At 44.8% G+C, this 26,266-nt stretch overlaps 1 pseudogene; it reads left to right on the forward strand.

Annotated features, from left to right (window-relative positions):
* The window catches only part of LOC130116376 (sodium- and chloride-dependent betaine transporter-like), a 32,596-nt pseudogene that overhangs the window by 4,929 nt on the left and 1,401 nt on the right, over positions 1 to 26,266 (forward strand).

Raw genomic sequence — 26,266 nt, forward strand, 5'->3', positions numbered from 1 at the left:
CCCTTCCTTCGGGATTCACGTCCCCGCGAATCGCCACAACCAGCACACGAACGATCCGTATATGTTACTCACTAAACTCATAAGTTGGACAGACTTACATACTGTAACGTGCGTGGATAAGTAGACACGTTGGTTCTTGACTACGGGTTGGACCCTTTAGTCGACTGGTTAACGTTGTCGCTTGCGGAGTGGGATACACGGGTTCGCGTCCCGGCTGTGGCGATGGTTCCCGAACTGCCCCCCCCCCCCCGAATTCGCTGAATTGGTGTCGGAAGTGGGATGGTGAGACCGTGAGGTCATCGGAAGCGCGTGCGCCCAGAGGCGTGAGGGAGCTCATATGCTGAAGCGCGGGGACGCGCTTCCCGAAGGAGGGGGGTAGTGTAACTTGCACAGATAAGTCGACACGTTGGTCCTTCACTAACGGGTCGGACCCTTTAGTCGACTGGTTAACGTTGTCGCTTGCGGTATGGGGGCCACGGGCTCGTGTCCCGGCTGTGGCGGTTCCCGGACTGCCCCCCGAATGCACTACAATACTGTAAATGCCATGAAGTACAGTTCATAATTAATAAACTATAGAGGTAGTGAAGAGAACTTGTTTCTGCATGTTTTTGAACAGTTGCTGGATTTGTTGGCGGTAACCTGGAGGGGATTATGTGTTTGGTCGAGTGTGTGTGTCCGCAGTTTATCTCGCAACTAGACCTATCAGTCTTGTGCAGTTATGACAGTATGATGAAGAACCTCTTGTGGTTATGTTGATTAGAAACCTTCGAAAAACGTTTGTTCTTGCTGTCGCCGCTCCCTCTCTTCATTCACTCTAATTTCGCTCAACGAACGCTACTTTCCATCGCTGCCTAATCTGTCAACCGTGCGCATGCGCGACTCACGTCAGATCGGGCAGCGATAGTGTCAAAACCAAAACATTACGTTGTAGAGGAGCTCAAGCAGGAGTCGTGACAACTTTCTCTTTCGGCTACACAACGTGCACCATTTATTCCTTCACCATTACAACAACAACAAAAACCCGCGCAGCGGAAGTGTATCACTGTAAACCCGAACCGAGAAAACAGCAGCTGTAAACCAACGTTCCTAATAGCTCAATAAGGGGAATTACGTATCCCTATAACCACTACACATGTCCCCCCAGAATTCGCCTTAATACGAAAAGTCAGTGTGGCGAGGGGGGCGGATCTCTCTGCCCCAACGGCTCAGCTAAACAGGAGCTGGGGGCTGGTTAACCGCAGGCAAAAGCAGCAGAGTCCTCACAGCTGGACCGGGGAAAGGGAGGGGCTGGGGAAGCAGGGGGCGGCTCGCCTGGGGAGGGGGGCAGGGCCGGAGGGCGCCCCCGCCGTGGGGGCAGGGCAAGACCAACAGGGCGGTCTAAGTTCAGGTGAGCAGGCTTGAGGCGGTCCACAGAAACCCGCTCCAGCCTGCTGCCAACCTCCACCACAAAGTGCTTATCTCCAGTGTCCCATACCCGAAATGGGCTGTCGTAGGGTGGCTGCAGGGGACCGTGGTGCGCGTCGTGACGGATGAAAACATATTCCGCCGACCGCAGCTCTGTGGGGACATAGGACTGAGAGCCACCATGCTGAGAAGTGGGGCCCGGTGCAAAAGCCCTGGCTTCCTCCTGCAGCGCAGTCCGTTGGCAGCTGGCGGACCAGGGAGCTGTGGCGGTGGGAAGGAAATCCCCCGGGACCCGAAGTGGCTGTCCATAGACCAGTTCGGCGGATGAGGACTGGAGGTCCTCCTTGGGGGCCGTCCTGAGCCCAAGCATGACCCAAGGCAGTTTGTCGACCCAGCGGTCGTCCTTGAGGGTAGCCCGCAATGCGGCCTTCATCGAGCAATGGAACCTCTCAACCAATCCATTAGCTTGAGGGTGATACACTGTGGTGCGATGGAGCCTCACCCCTAAACCCGCGGCGATCTCCTCCCAGAGCGCTGACGTGAATTGCGGCCCTCTGTCCGAGGAGAGGTCAGATGGGGTGCCAAAGCGGGTGACCCAGGTTCCAATGAACGCTCGGGCAACCTCAGGCGCTGTCGTGGACGAAAGCGGGACGGCCTCTGGCCATCGCGTGGTCCTGTCGACCATGGTGAGCAGGTATGTGAAACCACGGGAGGGGGGTAGGGGGCCTACCAGGTCCACGTTCACGTGGTCGAACCTCCTCTCAGGTACCGTGAAAGGTATCAGGGGCGCTTTGACGTGCCGGAGCACTTTGGAGCATTGGCACTCCACACAGGTGTCAGCCCAGTCCCTCACATCCTTTTTGAGTCCATGCCAGACAAACTTTGCCGCCACCAACCTCTGTGAAGGCTTTCTGCCAGGGTGAGACAGCCCATGGACTGCGTCGAAGACTCGCCGCCTCCAAGCAGTCGGAACAACGGGTCGGGGCTGACCCGTAGAGATGTTGCACAGGAGCGTGGCGCCGGCGTCGTCGAAAGCCACATCCTCCAACTGCAGCCCTGTGACGGCGGTCCTGCATGCCTGCACTCCTGGGTCGGCGGCATGCAGGCTGTAGTCGAGTCCCAAATGGGCGGCACCAGCGATGGCCCGGGAGAGACAGTCAGCGACCGGGTTGGACTTCCCAGCGACATGCCTCACGTCGGTGGTAAACTCTGAGATGTAGGCCAACTGTCGCTGCTGGCGGGCTGACCACGGCTCTGCCACCTTGGCCATCGCGAACACCAGCGGTTTGTGATCGACGAAAGCTGTGAACTGACGGCCCTCCAGTAGGAAACAAAAGTGCCTAACAGCGAGGAAAAGGCCAAGCAGCTCACGATCAAAGGTGCTGTATTTGCGCTCTCTCAGGTTCAACTGCCGGCTGAAGAAGGCAAGCGGCTGCTACGCGCCGCTAACCCACTGCTCATAAACCGCGCCGACAGCGTAGTCCAAAGCATCTGTCGTGATGGCGATGGGCGCTCCAGACACAGGGTGTGCCAGCATCGCCGCGTCAGCCAGGGTGGCCTTCACATCCTTAAAAGCCTTGTCCCTCTCTGCAGACCAGTCCACAGCGTGTGTGGGGGCTGTGCCCTTCAGAGCCTCATATAGGGGGCGGAGGAGATCGGCAGCCCGGGGGATAAACCGGTGGTAGAAGGACACCATGCCAATGAACTCCCGGAGGGACTGGGCCGTGTGTGGGCGTGGAAAGTCTGCGACGGCCTCCACCTTAGATGGAAGGGGGGCCGCCCCGTCCTTGGTGACCCGGTGGCCCAGGAAGTCGATGGTGCTCAGACCAAACTGGCATTTGGCCGGGTTAACTATCAACCCGTGCAGGCTGAGCCTCTCGAAAAGGGCTCTGAGGTGGGACATGTGCTCGGACACGGAGGCGCTAGCGACCAGGATGTCATCCAGGTACACAAAGAGGAAAGGCAGGTCCCGCAACACTGAGTCCATGAGGCGTTGGAAGGACTGCGCGGCGTTCTTGAGCCCAAGCGGCATGCGCAGGAACTCGAACAGTCCGAACGGAGTTGTCACAGCCGTTTTGGGGACATCAGCGGGATGGACGGGCACCTGGTGGTATCCACGGTCGAGGTCCACCTTGGAAAAGATCACTTTCCCAGCCAGGTGGGCGGAGAAATCTTGGGTGTGAGGGACCGGGTAGCGGTCCGGTGTTGTTGCGTCATTGAGCCGACGGTAGTCACCACATGGACGCCACCCACCGCTAGGCTTAGGCACTATGTGGAGGGGTGAAGCCCTCGGGCTGCTGGAGCGACGGATGATGCCGAGGCGCTCCATGTTCTCAAACTCCGCCTTGGCGACAGAGAGCTTGGTCGGGTCGAGGCGCCGAGCTCGGGCGTGCACCGGCGGGCCAGTGGTGCTCAACCCCATGTTTGGTCGTAGATGACGAGAATGTGGGCTGCGTGAGGTCAGGGAACTCAGAGAGAAGATGGAGAAACACGTCCTCGTTGGAGAGCATGCTGGACAGCCTGACGGAGCCTGTATCGCTGAGTGCACACGCGTGTGAAGCGAAGGTGACGGCGTCAATCAGGCGTCGATTCCTGACGTCCACCAGCAGCCCATGAGCACAAAGGAAAGCTGCACCGAGGAGGGGAAATGCCACGTTGGCGGTGACAAAATCCCAGCTGAACCGCTGTCCGTTAAAACACATGTCAATGTGCCTCGTGCCGTACGTACGGATAGAGCTGCCGTTAGCAGCTTTCATGGGAGGGCCGTGAGCGCCCGACAGGACGTCCACACTCGATGCAGGTACAACACTCCTCTGCGCCCCAGTGTCGCATAGGAAACGCCGCCCCGAGATGGAGTCTTGCAGGAAAAGTAGCCTGTTGTCCTCCACGCCGACGCCCATGGCCACTAGAGAGCGCCGGCCTTGGCGTTTCCCGACGAGCTGAAATTACACGAGGAGTTGCACGTTTTCGCCTTGGCCCCGAACTTTGCATGGTGGTGGCGTGTGGGGGTGGGCAGGGGTGAGCGCGGACGCGCAGTGCTGCTGTTGGCTGGCCAGGAAGAACTTGTCAGCTTCTTCAGCTAGCTTGCGGCAATCGGTAATGCTGGTGTTAGCCAAAGCGGCCCGCACCTGAGCAGGCAGTTGTCGCAGAAACAGTTGGACAAAGAGGAAATCAGGTGTGTGCGCCGGTCCCAGCAGATTCAGCATTTTGTCCATGAGCTCGGATGGCTTGCTGTCACCCAAGCCTTGCAGAGAAAAGAGACGGTGGGCCCTCTCGGCGTCAGAAAGTTCAAAAATCTTCAAGAGGTGGTCTTTGAGCCCCTTGTATTTGTCTGCCGCCGGAGGATTTGTAAGAAGACTCACCACTCTAGTAGCAGTCGAACATCCGAGCGCCGATACCACGTAGTAGTAGTGTAGTGAACCTGTGGCGGGAGGGGTTTGACATGGGATGTGGCTCTTTGGTGAGTTGATTGCTTGCAGCCGCGCAGCTAGAAGGGAGGAGACGTAAGTTAAAAGAGAGGGCTAGGCGGTCCTTCGGGGTTGCTGGAGAGAGCTGACTGGGTTGGTTTGCGAATACACTCATCGGGGGGAGGCGGCGTTCGCAGTTTTTAGTATTGCCGGCGCTGAAGACAGAAAGGTAGGGGAGCTGTTCCAGATTAGGAGGGCAGGCTAGTTGCCTCCTTTAGTTAGAGAGGGCCGGGAACGCTTAGGAGTGTTTTCGCGGACCTCCGCTCTCCAGCCCTGGTTCCAGTGGTCGGCACGCTGCCGCCCGCTGCCTGTACCGCCGACTGAACGCGATAGTTTCCCCAGCTGTCGGACGGTGCCAATAAAGCTTAGACCCAGGGGAAGGGTCTCGCCAGCCGAGCGAGCTAAGTTTTAATCTTGCTATTTCTCTATTCTTTTTGTACTATGCTTTATATACGTATTCATTGGTGAGTTTTATTGTGCTGGCTTTTTATAGAGAAGCAGAGGGCTAGGGGGCGGCTCAAGTTACCCGGGTGGTGGGGACGTTTACTGTCATATTTGCAGTGTTTGAGCAGGCGTTACAGTCCCCGTTTGCTCCTTGAGTGGAGACGTAGCCTAGTGTTTGATTCCCCGTGTGCAGTGTCTCCAGCGGGCGGAGCGTAAAGAGTGTGGTGTTTGCGTTTATGCGTGCCGTGCCTGATCTTAAAGGGTGCTCTATTCCAGGTGTGTGGTTTGCATTACAGTAAACAGACTCTACTCACCCGTGAGTAGTCGCCGGTCCTCAGGTCCATCTGTTTAACTCTGTAGGCCTTTTAATATTATTTGTGATAAAATAAAGGTTTGTCTGTTTTCCCCTGTTCCTCGATTGGTGTTGTGTGTCTTTTGGGTCTCTGACGAAGCCCATATCGGGCTTGTTTATTACAGTATTTAGTAGCGTCGTCTGTTATTTTGCGGATAGCAAACTGCGCTTCCGCCTGGGCGAACCATGTCGTTGCCGATGACTCCCAGAACTCTGGCATTTGAGAGAAACCGCGTTGATTTCGTCAACCATGTTCGTTTGAAAGATTGTCTCTGATAACTACTAAGAGACAAACGTCGGGGTCACCAGTGTAGAAGAGCTCAAGCAGGAGTCGTGACAACGTTCTCTTTCGGCTACACAACGTGCACCATTTATTCCTTCACCATTACAACAACAGAACACCCGCGCAGCGGAAGTGTATCACTGTAAACCCGAACCGAGAAAACAGCAGCTGTAAACTAACGTTCCTACTAGCTCAATAAGGGGAATTATGTAGCCCCATAACCACTACAGTGTATACGGCCATGAGTCTTGAATATAAACAAGAAGTCGATCGTATTTCACAAACCACCAAATCATTCACTGCTTGGGAACCGCCGCAGCCAGACTTCGAACCACGGGCGACTACGTTAACCAGTCGACTTAAGGGTCCGATTCCTTAGCCAAGAGCTAGCGAGTCTATTTACCCATGCACGTTACGCTACCCCGCTTCTTTGGGAAGCGCGTCCCCGTGCTTCAGCATATCAGCTCCCACACGCCTCTGGGCGCACGCGCTTCCAATGGCCTCACGGTCTCACCATCCCATTTCTGACACCTACTACTACTTTCGGCTGCTCCCGTTAGGGGTCGCCACAGCGGATCATCCCTTTCCATTTCTTCCTGTCTTCTGCGTCTTCCTCTGTCACACCAGCCACCTGCATGTCTTCCCTCACTACATCCATAAACCTCCTCTTTGGCCTTCCTCTTCTCCTCTTCCCTGGCAGCTCCATATTCAGCATCCTTCTCCCAATATACTCAGCATCTCTCCTCCACACATGTCCAAGCCATCTCAATCTTGCCTCTCTTGCTTTGTCTCCAAACCGTCCAACCTGAGCGGTCCCTCTAATATAATCGTTCCTAATCCATCCCATTTCTGACACCAATGTAGAGAATTCAGAGGGGTAGCTCGGGAACCGCCGCAGCCAGGACGCGAATCTGCGTTTCCCGTTCCACGGGCGACGTTAACCAGTCGACTAAAGGGTCCGACGTTACAGTATAATACAAAGGAAAGATTTGAATTGGACTGGCTAACAGTTATTGTAAAAAGAAAAGGAAAAGAGGTTTGTAATGTTTATGGCTTATAAATGTGATGCTTCGTGTTGTAATTTGATGTTTTATTTTATCCATTGAGGGGCGCTCAGTGTAGCATTCCAAGCGGACTTTATTCAGACGATGCACTCCAATAACGACTGATGGGTCCATGGTGCGGTATCAGACCATTTATTGCAGCATTTTACTATTCACACCGTAGACACACCATAGAACCACCTTAAGAGCTGTTCGCCTTCCAGCTAGGTGCTAAATAAATGATGATCAATGAATTATAAGTTGTGAATTCGTTCTGTGCATAGCGAACATGACCATCGCGTCCAACTTTGAGTTTTGTTCTGCCGTTTTCTCGCAGCAGCGCACAGCATCATGGGAGACCAGAGTTTTTCAAAATAAAGGTCACATAACAAAAGGAAGTGTAATTCGCTGTTAATATATCAATCAGGACTGTACTTTAGGCACCAAATACAAATCAATAATGAGCACCATACAAATCAATAATAAAAAATATGACAAAATTATATGGGTCATTTACACTCAGGGTTCATTTTGTTGTTAAGCGGTAGTGGGTTGAAAGAAGGGAAAGAAGAAGGAACCCCGGGAATGTGGGCTCACCAAGCATGGAAGCTAAGTTCGTTCATAAAATAATGTAACCGAGGGTTTGTAGATGTCGCCTATACTGTATGAAACTATAAAATAACAAATGCGGAGGTTCCACTTTCACACGAGGACCACTTTATTTGGATTCTTCCCCCAGCAGAACTCCACAGCAACAACACTGCGTATAGCACTTCCGCTCTCTCTTCAGCCTTCGAAATAAGAGCTCAATGCATATACTGTGGCAACAGCTTATAACAGGAACTTAAAATCACTAACAGGCTACGTCCAGAAAAATAGGTTACATACCTCCCCTCCTACAAAAAGAAACGTCCTCGTTTCAAAACAGTAACACTATAAGTGCAAAAAAACACAGGCTTATCCAAAACATTATCAACCTGTCCTCCTAAATATACATATATAAAGCAGAAAACACACCCTGAAACCAAAAAAAGTGCATATCAATCTGCGAACCCCAGAAGGAACCCAACACCATAAAACAAAATCTTAACAATAACATTATGCATGTTATCCCTCACGTCACTGCACAGTCTCAATAAAGTATCCCACCGCTGCCACCAATGTAACCGAGGGTTTGTAGATGTCGCCTATACTGTATGAAACTATAAAATAACAAATACGGAGGTTCCACTTTCACACGAGGACCACTTTATTTGGATTCTTCCCCCAACAGAACTCCACAGCAACAACACTGCGTACAGCACTTCCGCTCTCTCTTCAGCCTTCGAAATAAGAGCTCAAGGCATATACTGTGGCAACGGCTTATAACAGGAACTTAAAATCACTAACAGGCTAAGTCCAGAAAAATAGGTTACAATAATTTAGACATTACATTGCTGTGTTGGAATTTGATTTTAGAACTTTACAACCGCGACCGTTAAACACATTTGAAATCTTTTCTTACCGTTTTATTGCTTTAGGATGAATGAAAGTAAATCAGCAGAGCAGCTTTCGTCTTTATTTTATATTGTAACGTACATGGATAAGTAGACACGTTGGTCCTTCACTAACAGGTTGGACCCTTTAGTTGACTGGTTAACCTTGTCGCTTGCAGAGTGGAAGACGGGTTCGCGTCCCGGTTGTGGCGGTCCCGGGCTGCCCCCTGAGTTCGCTACCATATCATGAAAAACGCGACGGTTAAACACATTTGAAGTCTTAGTGAGGGATTTGAAATGATAATAGCCGGATTTCTGTCAGAATATGTCATGTCTTTGTCGCTTTCGTGCGAGGCTCCACCTCGCAAAACGTTTTCGTCAGGTATATTGTTCAGCTTGAGCGCTGCATATTAACTTTTTTATTTTTGCTTCAATTTTTCCTGTTCAAGCGGCTTGAGCGCTTCGTAAAAACCGTAAAATGGCAGGAAAAACGCCGTTTTTTTCTGTCAGCATGTTTCTGTCCGTTTTAAGTCCAAGCACTGGGAAAGTGGAGATGATAGGCGACGCCTCCATTTTCCCTTCTGGTAGGTGAAAAAAAGGGTTGCTTGTCGCCAAGTTTGAACACCGGCGAAGAGGGGCCCACCCGGCGGAGATCTGCACTCTAGTTTTTAAGTGTTTTAAACATCCATTAATGGTTAATTGAAAAAATTGTTACACTTTTCTAAGGCTGGCTTGGGTTTTTGAGCCTAAAATGACCCTGGGAAATGATTAAATGACATTTTTGTGATCAACCTTTATTTTATGTTGATATGCTACTGTAGTTACTAGGGGTGTAAATCACAAGTTTCATCACGATACAATATATCGATTGTTTGGACAACGATATGATCTTTGCTTTTATCACAAAGTCTGCCACGATTCGGTTCAGTTCAGGGGCTTGATATGTAGCGAATTCGGGGGGCAGTCCGGCCGGACCTTCACAGCCGGGACGCAAACTCGTGTATTCCGCACTGCGGGCGACAACGTTAACCAGTCGACTAAAGGGTCCGAACTGTTAGCCAAGGGCTACCGAGCCTATTCATCCGTGATCGTTACAATTTCATATGGCCATTTAACACAATCGGTTACATTTATATCAACTCACAAAAAGCAACTAAAATATGATTTGACAGTATTTCTATATATTTAAATAAAAAAAATATTTGTAATAAAAGAATAAAATACACCTATTGTTCATTATAAAGTGCCACATGTCTCATGTTTAGTTGCAAATGTTTTTATCGGTTAACTTAAGAGCCCTTGATGACCTTTCAATTATGAGCATGAGCCATGCACATCTATGCTTCATCACCTTCGATTTACGAGGTTCTGTCTCTGTCCTCAGTGGTTTGGAGATATTGAGCTTTAAATTTCCACATCCTAGGCGTATCTTCGAGATGATGATATGCATCAATGTTTTCACTTTGCGTCCATGATATTGAATTGTTGATCACTGAATTGATACATCGGTCCAGATCAGTGGCTCGTTACACCCCCAGTAGTTACAAAAAAAGATAAATGAGTTTTCTCTGTCTCTCATCACAGGCAGCCTACTTCACAGCAACTTTTCCTTATGTCATGCTGTTCATTTTGCTTCTGCGCAGTGTTACCTTGCCGGGGGCTTTAGATGGAATCATCTTTTACCTCTACCCTGATATCTCCCGTCTTCCAGACCCAAAGGTACAGCCATGGCCGAAAACACTGGACAAATACAATATGTTTATGTATGTAAAACTGCTAAAACACAGAACCCCTATTTATTCATTTTTTATATTTATGTAATCACAATATAGCTTTTGAAATGTATATGAATTTAATCTATGTAGATACTCTTTTTAAATTAGACTATAACAAGCAACAGCATTGGCCAAATTATTGACTTTCTAGACTTTCATTACATAGTCTGTTTATTGCTGCAGTCACTTCTTACAGTTATGAATGACCTTCGTGCACTTTTCTGCAGGGAGGGTGGTTCATTATTCTTGGGCTGTTTGCTCTATTTCTCCCAAATTCGAAGGATTCCTTTTCTCAACGGCTAATATCCACTAGTTTTAAATGTTATGTGGACTCATCCCTAGACATTCCAAGATTTTGTGTTTTTATTAATTTGTTTGTACGTTTGAAGTGTGAATGTAGACTTTGTACTGTTTCCACATTGCAAACATCTTCACAATCTTCTGTCTTCATGATATCTGGCTCGATGCAATAAGACTAAATCCACTGCTAAATCTCCTCCATATTTGCCTGACAGGAATATGCTGTTTTCTTTTAAGATTTTATTAGATTTACCTCATAAAAGGAAAACAAACAGGGTCCTTTACCAAAAACCTTAAAGTTGCTCTCATCCCACCATGGGGCATTTCTAAAAAGACCCTGGCTTGTCCCAGTGTGTTCAAATTACTCAGGTTGGACTTTTTAAGATTTTTCAGCAACAACCTCTTTCAAAGTCCCAACATTTACCCCACTTTCATTGAGCTGACCAAAGATGGTAAGATTGAAAACAATGACCCTTGAACCTGATGGTCATCTTTAATCTGATTAATAGATTATCAAGATTGAATTTAAATCGTTGGCTACTTTGAGCATGAATTTGGAGTTATGCAATAACTTTATTTATACCCAATGTACCATTTGAGAGGATTTCAATGTAGAGTTGAAATTTACACCTACCCTCTACTACGTATTGTCTTCCTTTGACATGGTGGAGCCATTAGAAAGATGGGGGTATTTGTTAAAGGATGGAAGAAATAGTCTCTAAGGTTTTCATTGGCAGCATGATAGAATATGTGAAGAGGTGGTAAGGGTATAAGCTTTAGAGGCAGGTCCTCTGATTAACCTTTACATTGACAAGAAAGCAGGATGTATAGATTTGGATTAACGCTGGATTAAATTATTGAAGGTTGCTACAGCATTAGCTAACAAAATATAACATTGGAATTTCATCCTTTCTCTCAAATGTATGCCTTGTTAAAATTTGTTAATGGTACAACATGATGTAACCATTGCAGTTATCTTAGTCTGTATTTGCTCCTTAGGAAATGGCTATAAAAGTTGTTTTTACCACCCTGGTTTAAAATTAGTTTTCATTCAAACAAAATTAGGCAATAGGTAAAAATTAGGTAAAACATATTAGGTACAATTTGGTAATTCTTTGCTATAAATTCTTCGCTACATAATTTTGAAATATTCTACATCACTTCATTTTTGTTTCCTCCACACAGAGAGGCTGACAAACATTCTTAAACATGTCTATTTTATGAATTTTTCCGGTTTGGATGGATGCAGGGACACAGATTTTCTTCTCCTATGCCATCAGCCTTGGTTTCCTCCCTCTCTTGGGAGCTACAACACTTACAACAACTGCTACAAGTAAATCAAGTGTTATCAATAGAAATCATGGCCATTGACAAGCTTTTAATACAGCACTTTATAAAATTAACTTTTACTTAAATATTTTAACAAAACTGCAGTTTTTAAAGAATAAAATTAGAGCATGTAAAATGAGAAGGCATCAAAGGACAATAAATTAGCTTAGAATGCAAAAGTGATATCATGTTTATATCCAGTAGAGTCACAATCAAAAAGATACATAAGGATGGATTTAATGTTTGATTTAAGAGATTATATTGATTGATTGACTCTGCAAGCTACACTGTTTGGGCAGGTTATCAGGTCTTTACAGTTTCTATTGGCTCTGATGGCAAAAGCCTGGTCTCCTGTATATCATGCCAGCTTCAAAGGGTTTTAACAGTAAACAACTCAAATTTCATCAACTTGTCACAAATGAATAGGGGGAAAAAACTATATAGACTTGTAGAAATGGGATGACAAAGAACTTTTTGTAGGCATTAAGCAAGGTTAACAGGGAGTCTTGCCAAGTCATATTTAACATCGTATGAAGATTATTACATGATCAAATCTGATTTAAAACATTACCAAGGGAATTCCCAGTTTTATTTGTGAGGAAAGTTGAAAATGTTCAGAAAAGAGGTAAGTCACATCAACAGATTTTCAGAGCCAGTTTTGGCATCTTTTTTTGAATTTAGAAAGGAACCAAACTGAAGTATAGACTGAACTGTGTTTCCATTTTGTTGAACCCTTACACCCTTACTTTCGGCAACTCTAAAGGATGAAATGACTAAACTTTCAAGATTGTTCTTGATTTTTTTTTTTATAAAACAAGAATATAGAACTTTTTTACCCATACACCAAAGATCAAGTCAGCAAAAATTACCTCTAGAGTTTGGATAGTTGACAGGGCACCTTGTTCATTATAAAACAAATCAGTGGGGGGGGGGTTTTTGGGGGGGGGCAGATCATACTGTTTTTGATATTCATTTAGTGACATAGCTTGTGGTACTATATTTGAAATGTTATCTCTTCCAAGACGTTCCTTGAGAGTTGCTTGTTAGCTCATGTCATAGGGTTTTAGAGGTAGATAAATCTTTGTGTGGTTATGGGTAGTAAGGATAAAAAAAAAAGAGTTTAGTTAAGTCAAGTCAATTTTACTTGTATAGCCCAATATCACAAATTTGCCTCAGGGGGCTTTAAAGCAGTACAACATCCTGTACTTAGACCCTCGCATCGGATAAAGAACAACTCCCTAAAAAACTCCTTTAACAGGGAGAAAAAAATAGGAAGAATCCTCAGGGAGAGCAACAGGGGAGGGATCTCTCCCCCAAGGTGGACAGACATGAAATAAATGTTGTGTGTACGGAATAAAACACAATTTACACAATACAACATTGAAAGAGGACAATAGAATTATAAGATATTTATTTTTTTCAACTTCCGGTTTAGGAAAATGGTGGCGCAAATTCACGTTTGCAGCACCCTCACCCAGTACCGCTGTGGGAAGATGGTGCAAATTCACGTTTGCGGCAGTCTCACCCAATACCGTTCATGCAATGTCTTTGTCCACGTCTGCATCTAAGTTTGTCTTCGTTTGATGGCTGGGAGAGCTGGCGCTGGATAAGCTGAGAGAGCTTGGTCTGCTGTGTCCTGTGGGCCCAGGGACCACGGCCCTGCCTGGAGCTGTGCCCGAAGAGGTAACACTGAGAGCGGAAGAGGTAACACTGAGGGCGGTCTGACAGGACGCAGAAGCGGGGCAGGCTAAGCTAACTACTAGCCCATGCAGACCAGCAGATCCAATAATACTGAGGGCGGTCTGGCGGCGGCCTAGCCTAGCCTTGACTGTGTGTTCAGTGTCATTGTGTGGAGTGCGGGGAGGTGTGTCAAAGGTGTCTGGCTGGGAGAGCTAGCGTTGGATTGGCCGAGGGAGCTTGGTCTGCTGCCTCCTGTGGGCCCAAGGACCACGGCCCTGACTGGAGCTAGACCCAAAGAGGAAACACCAAGGGCGGTCTGACAGGACATGGAAGCGGGACAGGCTAAGCCAGCTGTTAGCCCATGCAGACCAGCTCCAACAGTCATCCTGGCAGGCATTTGTTCTCCTGGACAGTTTTTTTTAGTTTGGATATATGTGTTCTTTTAGTTTTTGGATGTGTTTTTGTCTTTGTGTTGCACTTCTGTGGGCTGGGGGAAAGGATGTTTCATTTCTGCATGAAATGAAATCTTTTAAGGGATATGTTGTGGATCCTATCATTTTAAGCATTTTAGTGTTCATTTATTTTGAGTGCCCACCTACAATTTCCATGAAATTAAACTCATTAAGATTTTTTTTTCCTGAAGGGACTGTTTTTACCTGTGCCTGCTGAACAGTGCTACCAGTATTACAGCAGGCTTTGCCATTTTCTCTGTTTTGGGTTTCATGACGTATGAACAGGGAGTTGATATTGCTGAGGTGGCTGAATCAGGCAAGTATTGATTCATTTCTACAAAGATAATTTCCGTCCAGTTCAAATAAGTGTGTGTTGCATTACATTTCATTTAGTTCAATGGCAATAATAAGTTATATTATCAATATTATTGTAATAATTTAAAAATAGGATTCTTTACCCTTTTAACTGATTTCACGCATAAAAACTTCCACAGATATATCGTCTCTAACCTTCTTAGTGTAAATAAATTTATCTTTTTCTTATAACATTACTTCCAGTACATTAACAAGAATCTGTAAATTAGAACTTGTGAGCTGTACAATACAATACACAATTGAAATAACTATTAAGCCCACTAGGGGTCATTTGTTTGGAGCAGCTTGTTGTATACAAAACTCAGTCACATGCAAGCAAATAACACAAACAATAAGTTATAACCCTTCAAGGAGCTAAACGTAGAATAAAATCTATAAGTTCTATAAGTAATTAATAATATTTATAGGCTAGATAAACTTGGTAAACACAATAAAATGATCAATTAACAATAAAAAAAACTACAGAGAATTTATTAGTGGAGTTGTGGAAGGAATGAATGATTTAGAATATCGATTAGTTTTAAAGCAGGTAAAACATAATGAACATGTGCAAAAGAAGCCAAAATACTTGGTGATTTCTGTAGGATTTGTTGGTTGCAAAAAGAATTGAGATCTTTTTTTTTTTTCATTCCGGTAATCTTAGAATAGATTTTAATAATGCTGTTCAGGCTGTTTCCATTTTTTATTGTGTAACAATAGGATTGTTGTTCCTAGTTTGTGTTGTTCTGAGGAGCAATTAGTGTGACACAGACCACAAGTAATGCTGACTAGAGCTTAGTTTAATGTGAAGATTGTTATGTTAATAAAGTAAAAAGTAAACCAGTTCAGGTGCTTTAACCATCCATTCTGTATAGTTTAGAAAGAACAGAACGAAACACCGTGATACTGTGAAATCAGCAGATAAAAGAAAAACTCAGGAGACTTAACAAAAGATTGATAAAAGCTACAGAGGATGATGATGATGGGACTGACAGAAAAGGAATTTAGTTTGCAGAGAAGGTGAACTTTTTGTTGCCCCCATTTCAAAATAGCCTCAGTGTTCACATCAAATTTAAGGTTATCATTGACAATAATGCCCGGATATTTGTATGATTTAACCATTTCCACACTTTCATTATGTATGATGCACTCTTTGGCTGCATCTCTGTTACATCTAAAATTAATAAGTTCCTTGGTTTTAGAAACATTTAAGTCCAAGAAGTTGTTAGCCGTTTTGGGAACCTCAGAATTGCATCTCTGCTCTTCGCAGATGATGTGGTTTTGTTGGCTTCATCAGAACGTGACCTCCAGCGCGCACTGGGGTGGTTTGCAGCTGAGTGTGAAATGGCTGGGATGAGAGTCAGCACCTCCAAGTCTGAGGCCATGGTTCTCTACCGGAAAATGGTGGATTGCTCCCTCCGGGTTAGGGATGAGTTGTTGCCTCAAGTGAAGGAGTTGAAGTATCTCAGGGTCTTATTCACGAGTGAGGGTAGGATGGAGCAGGAGATTGACAGGCGGATTGGTGCAGCATCAGCAGTAATGCAGACATTGTACCAGACCATTGTGGTGAAGAGGGAGCTGAGCCAAAAGGCAAAGCTCTCAATTTACCGGTCAGTCTTCTTTCCAAGCCTCACCTATGGTCATGAGCTTTGGGTAGTGACCAAATGGGTGAGATCGCGGATACAAGCGGCTGAAATGAGTTTCCTCCATAGGGTGTCTGGGCTCAGCCTTAGAGATAGGGTGAGGAGCTCGGACATCCAGAGGCAGCTTGAAGTAGAGCCGCTGCTCCTTCGCGTTGAAAGGAGCCGGTTGAGGTGGTTTGGGCATCTGATTAGAATGCCTCCTGGGCACCTTCCTTTGTCGGTTTACCAGGCACAGCCAACTGTGAGGAAACCCCGGGGTAGACCCAGAACTCACTGGAGGGACTACATGTCCAATCTGGCCTGGGAACGCTTTGGGATCCTCCAGGAGGAGCTGGAGGGCGTTGCTGGGGAGAGAGACATCTGGAGTGCCCTACTTAGCTTGCTGCCACCGCAAACCGACCCCGGAGAAGCAGCTGATGATGAAAGAATGAATGAAAAAGTTGTTATCACACTAAGAAATAAAATCAGTGAGAACATTAACGTGGACTGATTGTGAACCTCGGAGAACGGTCAGCAACACAGTGTCGTCAGTACATTTGACCAAATAGCTGCGCTCCTGACTGCTCCTGCATCCATCAGTACAAAATTAAAATTAAGGGTGAAAGGATGCATCCTTGTGGCGAGCCTGTGGGCATAGCTACCAAGTCTGAGAGATAGCCATTTACAGACACTTACAGACACCTTCTGCTCTCTGCCATTCAGGAAGTTCAAAATCCATAATATAAGCTGCAGAGGCAAATTTAAGTCACATAGCAACCTATCTATTAAAAGATGTGGCTGCATCGTATTGAATGCCCATGAAAAGTCAGCAAACAAAAGTCTGGCATGGGCTTGGAGCTTGTCTAAGTGCTTATATAGGTTATTGAATATATAAAGCTTTGCATCCTCCACATCGCTCCCTGCCTGGTAAGCAAATTGCAGTGGATCAAGTTTTCCATCCACTGTTAACAAAACAAGGTTTTTTAACAACTTTCTCAAAAATTTTCATTATTAATGTTTTTAGCACGACTGGTCTAAAATCATTAAGTTGCTTAGGATTGGTCTTCTTTGGGACAGATATCACAGTAGCTTTCCAGATAGAGGTGAATTGGTTACACTCAAGTGACATCTGGAAAACATGGTGGAGGACACCGCTAAGCTAGTCAGCACTGTATTGCAATGTGCATCCACAAATGGGCTGTGGGCCAGGGGCCTTCCCAATGTTTACCCATTTTAAAAGATCTCTAACATATTCCTGACTGATGACAATGTCACAGTCAGAAGAGAGAGACTCTCTAAGGAGAGAGATGTTGTCAGAAAAGCCATGGTTTTTTTTTTTAAAAAAAAAAGAAAGAAAGCCACTTTATTTTGTCATTGCATTCTTACAATGAATGTGTTCTCTGCATTTAACCGCTCCTATTGTATAAGAGCAGTGGGCAGCTGCAGTGCCCAGGGACCAACTCCAGTTCTTCTTTCCTTTGCCTTGGTCAGGGGCACAGACAGGAGTATTAACTAGGGGTGGGACGAAATATTGATACGGGAATATATTGTATTCCTTCCTCTTGCGATACGTTATCAGTACACTGATGCCAAATATCAATATTTCTTATTAGAATATGCAGGTGCTGTACACGGTGTGGTGGCAAACTTTGTAATAAAAATAAAATAAAATCCTGAGTCAGTCTTGTCTTTCTGACTAAGTTTAATTCAGTGTTTGCAAACGGGCTCACCCCTTACAGCGTAGGAAGAAGACAGAGAGCCTTCAACTGGAGTATATAGTTTTTATAGAGATACATGGGTATGTGTTGTCTAAGCCGTCCTAACCGATTTCAGCCAGCTGCGACCTTACCCATCTGCAGAGAGATAAGGAAGGGATGACATCTGTGGGAGGGTCAGTTGTAGGCAAAATATAAGTTGTGGGCAGAACATGTGAGCATTGCATGATGTCTAACTAGGAACGAGTGGTTCTGTATTTTTCTACCACATCTCCCCCCTTTGAGCATATCATGCTCACAAAGTAAACAGTATAAAATGAAGCGGGCAAAAATATTTCAATTACACTCAAACACCAGGCCTGAACCTCAGACCAGAAGGTCATTCTGGCTGGGAGCGAATCTCAGGTGAGCGAGCGAGTGAGCACAGAAGACCATATTACAAACATTTTCTCAATGACTGGTCAGGCCACACACTCTTGGTACAAGGTCATTGCATGAGGTATGTGATCTCAGATGTCAGTGTAGTTGAGGGCGTTCGGATAAGGATACAAGAGTACTTTATGTAATGTGAGAAGCAAAAAAGGTCGACACAACAAAATGATTTTTGTTTTTTTGTTTTTTCATGAACACTCATCCTCATTATGATAGGGCAGAATCCAGTCTGGAGTTGATGTCAGCCTTTCTGATTCTTGACCTTTCCTGTACCAAATCTTCTCAAACTCATCATCTTGCCCTTGCGATACATGTGATGTGCAATGTAAATCTTCTGGTTGCATTACACTTCTGCTTGTGCTAGAGATTAGATGCTTAGCTTCCTCGACTAGAGTTTTGTTTACTGAGACAAGAGCAGCGTCTGAGAGCTTCCACTGATAATGCGTACAGCAGATTCTCAGAGCCATATTTCACAAATTGGTGTGTGTCTGGTGCCATTGTGACCACTATTCCCTCGGGGGTAGAGATTAGTACTATTCCCAATTGACACATCACATGTCTCTTCCATCAGATTCATGGGACAATGATGTGACAACAAAAATTAATGCTTAAATTTTCCCTCAATTTCATCCTGACAGTTCAATGGTATAGTAAAGTGTTCAACAACTAAATTGCCAGATGCTCCTGCAGTCCTCATGTACCTGCCACTCATTTTCGGAAGCAAATCAAATTCTGTGTTGTGTGACTGATTGTGTTGCACCTGAATCTACCAAAAAGGTGATTTCTTTTCCACTTACTATTAGTTTGTTTAGGCATACGCATAAAAGAATACGTGGTGTATTTGATATATGTGCCTATTTCTTGTAACCTCTCATTTTTCTGTCTAGCCTCACTGTAGTCAATGGCTTGTGAAACTAATTGACGTGTGTGTGCATGTGTGTCTATAAGCTTGGGTGGGAGTGTGGGTCTTCACAATTGCACATTGTGTATGCAATGGTGCTTTCACCCTTCTGATGTGTAAGTTGGTCATCGTATCTGTGGTCCGTGTGTCGCTTCCAGGAGGATTCATGTCTTCGCCCAACTCCGCCGCCAGTCAGTCTGCGTGCTGGACTGTCCCAGCTTCATCCTTGTTGTCTGGACAGTTCTTGGCCCAGTGTCCATGTTTTCTGCAGATAAAACATGCATCTGATCTTCCTCTGCATCCTCCACGGCCTCTGCTGCATCCTCTTCCATGCCCATAGCCTCTGGCTTGGCTTTGAAACAGCATAATTTGAGCCATTTTTAGCTTATTGTCCATTTGTCCCTGTTTCTTCTTCTTTTTATCATTCAAGAGTTTTTCAGCGCTTTGTTCAACAAGGGAGAGACGGCCAGGGTCTCAGGTGATGCATGTGCGTTTTACCATATCAGCAATTTCAGGCTTTATGTACCATTCATGAAGTGGTCACGACGATGGGCTTCCCAAGCGGTGAGTGGGTCATTTGGCCCTATGGTAGCGGGTCTTTCGATGTCACAATGGACAGTTTGGACCTCTGTTAAGCAGACAAGATAGTCAGTGACAGCGTCTTCATCGTTTTGCTTGCAAGCAGAGATTTTAGTCATGTCCATTCTCAATGGGAAGGCCACTCGTATTTGCTCGCACAACCGGTTGACTGCATTTGTGTAATTTTGGTTGTCATTGTGGTAATAGTCTATGTTGGTGAGTCTTACGTCCTTTTCTGGAAACTGCAGAAACTCTTGCCCAGTGGTTTCCCATGTGTGACATGAGAAGACATTGAAGTTCAGTGGTTGTGGGTTTGAATTTTCTGCAGAATATCTGGAGTTGTTCAATGAACTTCACTCCACTGTCATTAACAACAGGGAGGTGAGATGACACTTCTGTAATGTCTTTAAATGTCCATGGTCTGTGCACCAATTGACTATTACCTTGCCCGTCCGCCACCTCGATCATCGGGAGATTAAATACATCACACACATCACCTGCAGTGTCTTGTTGTACTGGTGACGCACGATATTGGGTTCCTTGCGTGGTATGATGTGGTGACACTTTTTTCATTCCCATAAACAATGGTAGAGATGCATGATCTGTACCACCAGCTGCACTCAGATGACTAAGATCTGGATATTGCGGTGCCGATTGGGGTGGTGCTGTAGGCCAGTTTACTGGGAGCTGTGGTGGCGCTTGTTGTCTTCTTGGCGGAGTCAAGTCCAGATCAGGATCCGCCTGCATTTTGACTCACTGAGACACAGATGAGGATGGAACTATCCCTGCCTTAGTTTTTCTGTCCCTGATGTTGGATTCTTCTAACCAACATGTATATGCTTTCCAGTCTACTTTAAACCCTTTCATTTTCCTTCCTTCGCTTGCTTTTTCCTTCTCTTCCAACTTCGCTCTTATGCCTGCAGTTGTCTAATACTGAAGCTTCCTGTATTAGGAAACCCACATTCTGTGACCCAAATGGACAACTGATTAGTACTTTCTTGTCCATAGTTTGTGACCATGTATTGGATGTTTGGAGATAACGGCTGAGCTGGGTTATCTTTGTCCGACTTGGATTTACTACTATTAGAACCCATACTGGTAAATTAAAATTTATTGAGAGTTTTAGCTTCAACCTGTTACCTGTTTTGTCTATTTTTTTTCATTTATTTCTGATTTTCTCCCTATTTAGTGGCCAATCACTCCCTATTCTAATTCAAATACCCACCCTCGTACTGCATGCGTTCGCCAACTGCATCTCTCCGGCCGGCAGTCTCGAAGGAGAGAGGTCTCAATACTTTCGTGACAAGGCGAATCCAGGCCGAATCACTGCTTCTGTTTTGTCTTTGCTTAGCTGTTTCGTTGTTACTCTCACACTCATGCTTGTTTTATCTTTATTCTTATTATTTCTTGCTTTTTTCCCCTCTTTTTTTCTTTCTCTTAAGTGCTGTTAGATTCTCTAGTGGTGATCAGCCCTCATAATCTTTCTTTCATACAGTATATCATGAATATACCATTTAATTCTCTTTTGACCTAGTCAACTGAATGATTAATCAGTGTCTACCTGCCCTAGTAACTCGTCAGTTATACAAAGGTGAACACAATGTAAGATTTTTTTTTCTCTTATTAAGTTCCCAAAACCTTGTGCATTCTTTTTTTCCTGTAAAAGAATTATCTCACCAGAAAGGCAGATCGTAGTTTACCATCTTAATTTTTTGGATCACAGTGGTGAGCGAGTCTGGTCCTCAGGCATGAGTACCAGACCCCAATTCTCTACCCTCTTTGATGGTTAGGTTGAAGCTGAAGTCCCAGACTTCAGGGGGTGCACACTCTGTTAACTGCCGCGCTGAGTCCCAGAAGCCCCCCCGTCCACACACACACACACACACACACACACACACACACACACACACACACACACACACACACACACACACACACACACACACACACACACACACACACACACACACACACGAGTGATCCTGTCGACAATGCCAAGTTTGTGGTGGCAAACTTTGTAATAAAAAGAAAACAAAGAGTCAGTCTTGTCTTTCACGTCTTGTCTTTTAAGTTTAATTCAGGGTTTGCAAATGGGCTCACCCGATACAGGGTAGGAAGAAGAGAGAGAGCCTCGAACAGGAGGAGTATATAGTTATAGAGATACAAGGGTATGTGTTGTCTAATCTGCTCTAACCGATTTCAGCCAGCTGTGACCTTACCCATCTGCAGAGAGATAAGGAAGTGCTGACATGTGCAGAAGGGATAGTTGTACGCAAAACATAAGTTGTAGGCAAAACATGTGAGCAGTACATGATGTCTAACTAGAAGCGATTGGTTCTGTATTTTTTTCTACTACAACAGATTCCCCCACCAGTTTGACTTACTAGAGTCACTACTTCACTGCGAGTGTCCCGGCCGCTGCTCCATCCCCGCTGCCGATCCAGGGAGGGCTGCAGACTAGCACAGGCCTCCTCCAATACATGTGGAGTCCGCCAGCTGCTTCTTTCCACCTGACAGTAAGGAGTTTCACCAGGAGGACATAGCATGTGGGAGGATCACACCATTCCCCCACTACCGCCCCCCCCCCGAATAGGCGCCCCGACCGACCGACCGACCGACCGACCGACCAGAGGAGGCACTAGTGCAGCGACCAGGACACATACCCACATCCGGCTTCCCACCCGCAGATACGGCCAATTGTGTCTGTAGAGACACCCGACTAAGCCAGACCAGAAGTAACACAGGGATTCGAACTGATGAACCCCGTGTTGGTAGGCAACGGAATAGACTGCCACGCCGCCTTGACGCTCCATAAATACGATGTTTAAAGCAAAGCTTCCTTTTACATCCCCGAGGGCTAAAATGCTTTAAGTTCTTCAGTAACCCGTGGGTTGTTATTAGGCAAGGCTAATGTTTTTTCAGGGAACGTTGGAGTCCAAACAGAAGGACATTTAGGAAGAAACAGTTTGTGTCAGTTTAAGCCAGAGCATCGCAATTGTACAATCAAAGTAAGCTTGTAAGCTGGCAATGCTGTTCTCCATCCAGCATTTCCCCATGTTTACTATTTGCTCTCATCATTTACAGATGGGCTTGTAGATCAGCAGAAGTACACTATAGTGGTAGGATGCTTCAAAAGGAGGGCTAGGCAGGGATCTGAAAGTGCCACAGGTCAATAGTGGAATTCTTCTCAGTAGTTGCACAGGTGGCATAATGTTTGTGTTTTCAGTGACTTATGTACCTGGCAGTTATTAAAATCTCCTAAAATTTTGGCGCATCAGGTGAAAGAGCGTCCAGTCTATTGGTCACCTCTGCGATCAGCAGAGAGGCTGAAAAGACGTTCGCCTGCGGATGAATATAAACAAGGGTGAAGAAGACTGGGGAAACTCCCTCAGCAGGTAGAAGGGCCAAAGTGAGATGGATAGCAACTCAAGGTCAGGGGTACAAATTTTCTCCCAGACCACGTCAGTGTTACAGTACCTATTCATCTAAAAGCATACACTGTCTCCAATGGATTTGTTTATAATGAGAGGTGACAAATCCATTCAAACGGGGTACCCAAAGCCGCTTATGTGTAGATCCTTGTTGCCATCCATGTCTCCCAGCCACATCTTAGTAAAAGCCAGCAGGCATGTTTCTCTAAAATCATGCTCATATCTGGTGTAAGTCTCCAGTTCATCCATCATGTTGCGAATGGATTGTACATTCAAGAGACGAATAGTTGAGAGCAGTGGGAGCCAGCGTTTGTCGCTTAGTCCATATTTCCTCAGTCTGCATTGATTGCCTCCTCCCTCTCTTCCTCTGTTGCTTTTTGGACAGTGTTTCACTTACTGCAGCATTTAAGCTACTACTACATAGTGATCAGGGAATGTATGAAAGATTGTAGTGGTTGAAGGGCAAGGAGTAACTCACAGCTGTAGGTGATCATGTAGACAGCGTCGCCGCTGCCGTCATGGTGTCCACAGACAAATCAACTTCAGAGTCCAAAGTGCAGCAAAGACCCCCAAGTAGACTCCCCTCATGATTAAAATCACTTCCACGTATGCTCCAAGACGATAAAAATGAAAAAGGTGCACGTTGTGCATTGACAGTAGACACACATTCAGCAAACAAGCTGCTCCCGGGTTGCACAGGTAATGTGCCCCAAAATAATGATTTCACATTTGTGCCTGAATGTTGATGATGATGAGGATCATACATTATCCCAGAGAAAACCCAAATAATGGTTAACATAATAAATAAATATCTTCTTTTTTTTACTACTCTGCTTTGGAGAGCTTGAAAGTTAAGAGCTTGGTTAGAAGGCACAGGATTAACCATTTGTTATGTTAGGTGGGGGACATTGGCAAGTCGTGCACTGTTTACACCACTCCTCACTTTCTAATGTCCAGGTTTTGCCTGGATTTGATTTCCACTCAAATGACCTCTGATAATACTTCCAATTTGAAAACTTCAAGATTCTTTGAGTCAAATCGAATTCCATTATAGATAATGAAAAACACTCTCCTCTGCATTTTCCAAAATGAGTAAATTAAATATTTCTGTCTGCATGAACGCGTTTAGCTTTCTTTGTCTGTTTCTTGGACACAGGAAACAAATCATGGGTTTGTGTAATTTACATAAAGCAACAAATTGTGAAGTTAACTTTTTGTGAAACTTACTGGCATATGGAAATTTGAATTATGTTGGAGCAGGCCAAACCCAAGAGATTCATTGAAATGACATGGGATTAACACCAGGTAAAAGCTGCTGCACAGGACAAGGATATTAGCGTGCATATAAATCTTAAGGATTTCATCTTTTTAGTTGTTCATACTGAATTATGCTGACTTGCGGTTTTTTGAATTAAGTACACACTGGCAATGTTACGTGCTTTATCTGGCACACATGCACAACTTGGCAAGTATAAATGCACTGTTCACTATTATACAAGACTGAGTGCTTTGATACTTGAAAGTTGGCATCATTTGTATTGGATTCTTTTTACAGCATTTTAGAAAACACTAAAAAAGTCCTCACCTTTCTTCCTTTCTGTTTCTTTTTGCATGAATGTGTGTGTTTAGGTCCAGGGTTGGCATTCATTGTATATCCCTGTGCTGTGGCCATGATGCCCATGCCTCAGATCTGGTCAGTGTGTTTCTTCCTCATGATCATTCTGCTTGGACTGGACAGTCAGGTAACCCAGCAACTACTCTCCAACCTCTTAAACAATGCAGATGTGAAGTGAGAATGACTTTCAACCCTCAAATGCATTTCAATCAAGTATTTATGGAATAAATAGTGATGGAAACACATTTGTCATATACGTAGGTAGTTATAGAGATGTTACAGTGTTCTGGATGTTCTGAAATGTTGCTACAGAGTGGAAATGAATTGAAATCAATTAGTAAGCCAGGGAAGAATGGGATTGCAAAGAAATAAATATATGGATGGGCCAAGGAAGGCCAAAAGGTTGAGGGAAAAGAGGAAGGACGCAAGCAAGCAAGCAAACAGGGAGATGCTGAAAGAGAAAGGGGGAAGTGAATATGTCAATGTTTAAGTAAATAAAGAATCAAACTAATTAATAGTTAAAGCTAAAATCCATGATTTTTATCCATTAATAAGTCATTATTTTATCCATCTGGATACATGGAGTCAGGTTACATAATACTAACAGGCATCTCTTTTCCATGGTCGGAGACACTCTCTAGCCTCTGTTGAATTTCTTTGATCAGGTTTCACGAACACTGGTGCAGCAGTAAACATATACGTGTTGGCAACAACTCCAACAGGAAAAACAATTGAAACGTGATGGCTGTGTTGTACAAGCAATCAGTATTACTGTAGAAAAGTGTTGCTATATAGTTTGATGTAGTATGTAATACATTAGACTTCCTGATTTGGTCCGATCCTATTTTTACCGAGATGCTAACTGCTGAGTTGATGACAATCGAGGCAACAGCGGCTGCTTCACCTTGTTTGTAATTTCACAAAAACAGTTACAAGAAGTCAATTTCTTGCTGCCTCCTACATCAAACTATTTAACAATACTGTTCTAGGTAATAATGACTGCCTAACAATTGCCACATTGTCATCATGTCTAAAAATTATGATTCAACAACTTACTAGATAAATCACTGCTTCCAGCTTTTATCAGTGCATTTTCATTTTCATCTCCAAATAAGATCCCTTTCTAATCTTTAAAATTAAGGAGAAACTTTCATTGTCAACAGTCAGTACAGAAAGTATGTTCTATTTCACAGCGGATTTTATTCACATCTTACTTTATGTAAATACATAAAATTGAATGTAAAAACTTTTTTTTTGTAAAAAAAGAAAAGAAAAGAAATCAAACAGATGTGGAATGATTTTTTTTTTTTAGTTTTTAATCTCATCTTTCCAATTGTCTATTGTAGTTTGTCGGTTTGGAGTGCTTGATGACCTCATTCAGCGATCTTTTCCCTTCATACCTTCGCCAAGGCTTTAGGTGAGAGCTGCTCTTGCTTGTCCTCTGCAGTGTCTGCTGTTTGTTGGGGCTTTCCCTTGTTACTGAGGTTGGTACAAGACATGCACAATACATGCAAATACCAGTCAAGCAAAAGTTTCAACAATTCGTTTATTATACCCTCTTTCTCACTTCAGTATTACGGGGCATTGGGTGGAAGGCAGGGAGACATGCTGTA

Source organism: Lampris incognitus, chromosome 8, assembly GCF_029633865.1.
Source record: "Lampris incognitus isolate fLamInc1 chromosome 8, fLamInc1.hap2, whole genome shotgun sequence".
Taxonomy (NCBI): Eukaryota; Metazoa; Chordata; class Actinopteri; order Lampriformes; family Lampridae; genus Lampris; species Lampris incognitus.